A 7,320-nucleotide genomic window follows, 5' to 3' on the forward strand; every position below is an offset into this window, starting at 1 on the left:
GCATTATTAAAACTACATTGATACAAATTTGTTTTGACAGCATTATTTTGAGAGAGGAATATAAAGTGCATACTCAACACATCTGGAAGTGTTAAGTTTTATTGCAATGTATTCAGCATGCAGTACAACAAAACATGAAGAGTCTGCCAAAAAAATACCATAAATGCCAACACTTAAATCTAAAGTTGGGCAGAGAGCGGTCCAGGGCTCATCAGAATAAAACATATTTGTCATCTCTTTCTAAATAGCACAGACATTTTCTCGGACTGTTCTGGCATTTTAATTGAGCACAACAGAGGAGCCTCTATGGCAACGGAGGAACCTCTATGGCAACGGAGGAACCTTCATGGCAACAGAGGAACATCTATGGCAATGGAGGAACCTCTATCGCAATGGAGGAACCTCTATCGCAATGGAGGAACCTCTATGGCAACGGAGGAACCTCTATGGCAACGGAGGAACCTCTATCGCAACGGAGGAACCTCTATGGCAACGGAGGAACCTCTATCGCAAAGGAGGAACCTCTATGGCAACGGAGGAACCTCTATCGCAATGGAGGAACCTCTATGGCAACGGCGGAACCTCTACCACGACAGAGAAACTTAGCAGGCCTAGAGGAAGAGGCCTTGGAATGAGCCTAAAAACCTGTTCAGAGCATCACAATGACAGCCCACGGGAGCTGCAGCACACAGCAGTGCAGCACCAGGGCTTCCAGTTTAAAGGAGATTATGTTCTGCTGATCTCACAGATTACTCCTCGCAGACGCTAGCACGCAAAAAACCGCGCCCGTGCCCGGCGGCACGGCCCGCCACGCCCACGCAGCAGCCCTCCCGGCGTCTGCGCCCGCTAGCGGCGCTCTCAGCGCTCCCGGTCGCAGCCTCGTTCAGGGCCTCAGCAGTTAATGTTTTTTTTTTTGCGAACATGCAGGTCCACATACTTCTGCAGCTCCTTCACGCCGAGCCATTCATCAGACAGCGAACCGGCCCGGCTTTCTGTCAGCCTGCCCCGGCAGAGAGCCCGCAGGGACAGAAATCACCTCCGTCGCCCACGGTAACTGGTCCGTCGCCAAACGGGGACTGAGGAACAATATCCCCGGCTGAGGAACAAGCCCTCCTCGCAGCGCACCTTCATTTGCATTCACACAAAGTGCCGACGGCGAAACCGAACGTCCTGGCACAGTCACGGCTCTGCACAGGCCTTCGCAGAGCCCCGCGCTAACCTGGCTCAAGCTCAACACTGAAGAAGTTAGCGAGAGTTTCCAACTGGCCCGTGGATTCAGAAAAAGTTTCTGCCGATTAAAAAAAAAAGCATGGTGCTAACTTTATGCGCAACAAAGGCAAAGAGTTTTATGAGCCGCACGCAGGAACATTGCCCAAGTTCCTAAGCCTGAATGAGGGTAGCCCCCAGAAACATGGAAAACTTCGGACCAATTCCCTCTCGACCGATGAGGACGAACAATGGAGTCAGGTCATGCGTCATGTGACACAGTTTGGCCAGTTTAGTTGGCAGCATTCCACTGCATCTAGCTGAATGGTATTCTCACTGCAGTGACAGTGACACTTTCCCATACTGCATTCACAACACACACAGTGAAGACAGGGAAAGGATGGCTGAAACCCTGCCTGGCATCTTAACAATGGAGTGAGACACCAACCACAGCGCACTGCAGTAAACCAGCAGGGAAAACTGCAGTAAACCAGCAGGGAAAACTGCAGCAAACCAGCAGCCCCAGCGCTCTGTTTTCCTTCACTGACACGGAACGGACAGACACTCCTTCTGCAATTAGAAGGCAATGAAGTAACCGAGAGGACAGACCAGTCCTACCAAAAAATGAACCTTTATTTATACAGGGTTTGTTGACATGCACGCTCTCTTGCAGCAACACCCTGTTAATGACCCCCCTAGTAGCCTAGCCAGCGTGTCTTTGGATTGCAGACACACAGAAAACTCCACACAGAAGGGCCCCGGCTGGGGAATTCGAACCAACAACCTTCTCGCTGTGAGGCTACAGAGCTATCCGCAGCACCACCCTGCCGCACCCTGGCCTGACGGATACGTGCGTGCCGAACAGCCCCTGCAGGTAACCGGACCGTTTGCCCGCGGGCGATTCCAACATGGAGGCAGGGCGGCCATTTGCATGCCTGCTTTCTACAGCTCCCGCTGCTCGAGCGCGGCGGCTACGCATTTGTGTAGGCAAACGCATCTCAGCCCATACCTCCGCACGTATAGTTCTGCGCGCCACTCGGCATCTACCAGCTGGATCAGTTTTCGAATGAGCATCCCTGTGAGGTAACCGTGCCGACACCCAAAAAATAAAAAACAGCAGTGAGCTGCAAGGCAGCAATTCAGCTGTACTACGTTTCCATATTTAAAATTACAGGACAACCAAAACATTGTATGAGGAAGTGGCTCTCCATTTCTGACAGCATCAAATTTCACACCAATTGTTGCAATTCACGACCTAGTATCCCACGTGCCCTAGACATGCCGCAAGCTCTCATTCAGGCATGACCCCCCCCCCCCCCCCCCCCCCCCCCCACACACACAACTTCAGGGTCACGTTAAATCTTGTCACGCCACTGCTAATTTCGAAGGGAACGGAGGGTAAAGACGGAGCACATGTTGACGGCACACCTCCAGTCCTTAATTAGAAAGGGCTAATGAACCCACTGTGGAACGAGGAGCCGAAATTCATTAGGCCTCTCGAGCCAATTAAAATAAAAAAGCAGGAAGGTGGCGGGGGGGGGGGGGGGTGTTTGTCACACAAGGTACTGTGCACCCTGCTAACCCCCCCCCCCCCCAACCCCACCGCGCCGGACGCTGCCCCCCAAAAGACAGCACAGGCCCTGGAAAGAGCACAGGGGCTCCAGCTGGCGAGCGTTTCAATCGACTGGAGCCTTCGGAGGCACGCAAGTCAGCGTCTCGCAGGCGGATTTTTCCACCCTCTTTAAAACTGTTTTGTTACACGTCTACATTTTGCTCTCCCTAAAGAACGTTTAAAACTGCAGGCTGTCAGCATGGCAGAGAGCACTGATTGGGGAATGTGGTACTGCTCCTGGTCCTCTCTCAGTATCCTGAACATATCCCCCCTCTGTAACGGAAAACCCACCTTATACTCTTGTGACCAAAGCAGACAAAACACAACATTGACATAATCTATTCTGTCTCCTAAGAGGATGGGGGCGGGCGGTGTTTCTCTGGAAGGGAAAGCCTCAAAGGGCCCTCTGTCTGTTTGTTGCCGTCTCAGCAGACCTACTTGGAGAGGACAGAGGGGTGAATCAGCTCATGGCGAATGAGCGACAGGTGCCAGTGTCCAGATTAGGATTGAATCAGTCGGGGGAGAGGTGCGCGACGAGCACACGCTGGGTGGCGTTCAAACACGTGTCCTCCTGGCACCTTATCTCCACGGTTCGCCCGCTTCTGCCGAAACCAGCCACTGAGGCACAGCCAGGGGAATCCCCATCAGCTGGGGTCTGAGAGCACACAGGCAGGTCACATGCCCAGGGCAGTTTGCCAGCCCACCAGCACTGCATATCCACCAGCACAGGCCTTGTTATCACACTTGCTTATTTCCTAGCCTGTTGGCATCCATGCTGAGATCATGCCGAGGTGTACTGGAAATGAAGCTCCAAACATTAACATTTCTACTGCAAGTACACCCCTTCCGCACCAGTTCGGTTTCCAAAAACAGCAGTATAAAAAAAACAAGTCGGCCAACTTCAAAAGATGCTGCACATCTGAAAGTGTTTGAGGTCCTACAGTGAGAAGAATGCATTTCACAGCTGGAGCTGGTTGCAAAAACTAAACTCTCCCATGTATTCAACCACGCCCTCCCAGCACCTTACAACATGGCTCCATTTTTAGCAACACTTTTTTTTCCCCTCTTCCATAAATCCATTTTAAGGCTGAGTGCTACATTTTTCACAGTCACAAGACAACAGACCGCTCAACTAGACTTTACTCTTGCTGGTAGATCACATGCAAAAGAGAGGTGATAGAATGTTTATAGGCTACCATAAAGGGGGGCTGCAAGGTACAGCTCAATATGAAGTTGAAGTTTGAGGTTAATAGATAAGCTGCTCAACTCTCTCACAAATACCTGGCAGGACACTCTGTAGGGTGCTTATGCCAAACTGCCGCAAGGTGCACTGCACAAGACTGAACAGGATTACGCTATCTCGGATCTCACGTGCACAACCGACGCAAGACGGCCGATCCTACGATAAGCAAACTTGACATGCCTTTGATTAATATTTGTCCAACCTCTAAGTCGAGCTCCATTAACCAATCAGTTCTAAAACAGCAACAACTTACTGAACATAAGCGCCTTTTAATGTGGAGTGACAAGGCTTTCAACTTTACATTTTCAGTTCAAAATTGTACAGCTACATGCTGATAGACAGATCAAAACGACAATTTCTTTACAATGAGGCTAAGTGCTGCCCTGTGGGCAAACCAGTATATGAGAAGCCTCAAATGTAACTGTTGTATGACCCAACATTTAATAAATTGTCTTGCCTTAGTGCAACCCATTATTTAGCAACAATAAGAGGAAGGACGCATTACAAAAAGTGAACCAATGGTTCCTAAAGCTAAGCTGACTTCCGTAGTCATTAAGTCTGTATGATTCCTTAATTGTATGTCCCAGACAGAATTGATTCACATCAGTCGGTTCTAAAGAATATTGGCAATATCGGTTTCGTTTTTGTCCCGTCCTGGTTCTTCTACAAACAGTTTTAAAAACATTCTGAAAAATAACAATCTGTCAAAATACCGTAAAAGGAAATTAAAACCAACAGTAACTAAAACTGACTGGTCTATTGGGTGGCAAACCGCTCAGACGTTACTTAAGCATTGGTTGTCTATGGAGCAATCAATGACTGGCCCCTTTCTTTTTTTTCTTTTTTATTTTATTTTTTACCATAAACACAAGGAGCTCGGACGAGTACTGTAATCGTTTTTACTCAATTTGTTAGCTCACAGTGCTGTCCTTATACAACGATAATCCATCCTAATCCCTACACCACTGTTACTTTCCTCTCGATAGCTAGCTAAATCCACTGTGCCTTAGTCGTACAAAATTCTGAATAAGTATCATCTCGCTTATTAAATATCCACATGGCGATTCGGTTTTTTTTCCTCATAACATCGTATTTAGTCAATTCAACGTTAGCCAAGTGATGGTTACTCAAAAAATAAAACCCACAAGATTTAACCCATGTCATGACTGCATGCACAGAGATAGGTAGGTAACTCGGCTAAACGGACAGACATCAATCTAGATATTAAACAAGCCAGTCAGTTATTAACGTACAGACAACCAATTTGCGGTCTTGCATGATAAATGCTAGCAAAGGGGAAAAAATCTTTTTCCTCTGTGCAACACAAACGGCTAGGGCCGACTGCTAACAAGCAAAGTCAATCGGTGTATTAACCAGCCGGCAAGCTAGCGGAGTGAGTGAGCTGAATGAGTTAGGTTACACTAAAATCTTTACAGCACTAGCCAGCATCTTCTACGTACTTATTTGGAGTGAGTGCCATCGCAGTAAGATATATTTAACATGAAAACATGGCAAGCTGCCACGCCAAATTCGCTACGTTCAGCTAACGATAGCATTCTAGCAATGTAGCATGCTAGCTAATGTTAGCCCATCGCTGTAGGCAAACAGCCTAGTCAAACTGGCTGACTGGACAGCCTGCTAACACAAACGTGAGAATGGCTGTCTTGGTTTCCTTACTTCAACTCAGTTAGCTATCTTAGCTAACATTAGCCGTTCGCGATTGTCAGCACCACTTATTCACCGACTTACCTTACCTAGTGAAAGTTGGGTGGGGTATGCTTGGCTGTAGCAGGATCATAGAGGCACACGCTTCAAAATTTGAGATTCCCACGTTCCGGCTGGATTTATTGGTGTTTCCTCCCTCCCCGCAGCAGCACGGTAGCTTGCACAGCGGACAACACAGGAAAGGGAGCAGCAACGTGAAACCAACGAATTAACGGTTAAACTTCCTATGTAAGCCTCGAGTAACAATTTCAAAATAAAAGTACAAAATCGCCATACAATTTTTATTTACCACTGGATTTAAGTGTGAATATTGATGCAAAGAAGCATGTATACAAATAAAACTGAGCCGCTATTGGCTAAATAAATCTAAATACAAGAACATTTATAATTGATATTTAGCTGATTTAAAAGAAATCTCCAGCAAAATATTGCAACCCATGGAACGGGGGTCAAATGGCATTCCCCGTCTCTATTTAACAATTCGTCTTGTACCTGCATCTTTCACAGGAACCCCCTGTGACAAGCAGTACCAAACCTGGACCGTTTCCAAATACAGAGGGCGCTCTATTGGAAAAACTCACTCAGAAACAGGCTTAAAGGATCCTTTTAAAAAATAAGCCTAGCTCCATACAATATTCAGCTCTTTTATAAGTACTTGAAGACCAGGAATAAATAAATTGTTAGCAACAATCAACAAAACAGATTGTCAGCCATGTAAAGAAAAGCAAAGCCAAAGCATAGGTGTACTGACATATTGATGGGGTGTTGTCATTTAGTATATTTATATTTAAATATCTATTAATCAATTGCTCATTTTGTTTCCAGAAACTTTAAATGACAATTAGACCAACTCAGCGTTCCAATAAATGCCTAAATGCCAACATATTAATTCCGTGAGAGAAGGCTTTTACTTTGCCTCGTTTTCGAAAACAATTACCCAACTTCCGGTCTTTAAATTCGCTAGCTTCACATTACTAAATACAGAACTGAAAAGACAGCTGGATTTCGGGCTTCAGTAAGCGGCAGTGCGAATTCCGGTTCCAAGTTCCTGTAGGTATGATCTACGGAAACTATATAAGCGTGAAATATTTGGCAAGTATTGAATGCAAAGCACAAGTCTCTGCAGTCAGCAAATTTTGTAGGCAATATCGGGCTTTTGGTGTGATTTTTTCGTTAGCACTCGATCATTGTCACACACGTTTATTATATCAATTTACAGAACCAACTGATCAACCGGATCAATGGGCCTTCATTAAACAAAGAATGAAAATGTATAAGTGTCTAAACGAGCATTTTGAAGCTATATATTTTTTTGAGCCATATTTGCGTTTCACACCGCCATCTAGCGGTATGCTTTATGGCTATTAACAGGTGCAGCGCCAGTTGGTACATTATAGTTTTTCCAACCCCACCGTGGTATTTCGAGTAATACATTCTGTAGCATCGTTTCTTAACCGAGTCATAGTAATGCATAGAATCCACAGACCTGGAATCTGCCTTAAACTTCATATAAATGCTGTAAAACATCCAGATT

The 7,320-nt window shown here is 46.3% G+C and overlaps 1 protein-coding gene across 6 annotated transcripts in view; it reads right to left on the reverse strand.

Moving 5' to 3' along the window:
• Window positions 1-5,979, reverse strand: part of dnajc5ga (DnaJ (Hsp40) homolog, subfamily C, member 5 gamma a) — a 15,708-nt gene extending 9,729 nt beyond the window's left edge. For 5 of the 6 annotated variants that reach the window (XM_035422807.1, XM_035422805.1, XM_035422806.1 and 2 more), the window contains exon 1: window positions 5,816-5,979. The gene's annotated coding sequence lies outside the window, so the exon portion shown is untranslated. Of the gene's footprint in view, window positions 1-5,810 lie in introns of all 6 variants that reach the window. The other variant, XM_035422803.1, reaches the window with a different exon arrangement.
• Window positions 5,980-7,320: the final 1,341 nt, after the last annotated feature.

Source organism: Anguilla anguilla, chromosome 6 (assembly GCF_013347855.1).
Source record: "Anguilla anguilla isolate fAngAng1 chromosome 6, fAngAng1.pri, whole genome shotgun sequence".
NCBI classification, from domain to species: Eukaryota; Metazoa; Chordata; class Actinopteri; order Anguilliformes; family Anguillidae; genus Anguilla; species Anguilla anguilla.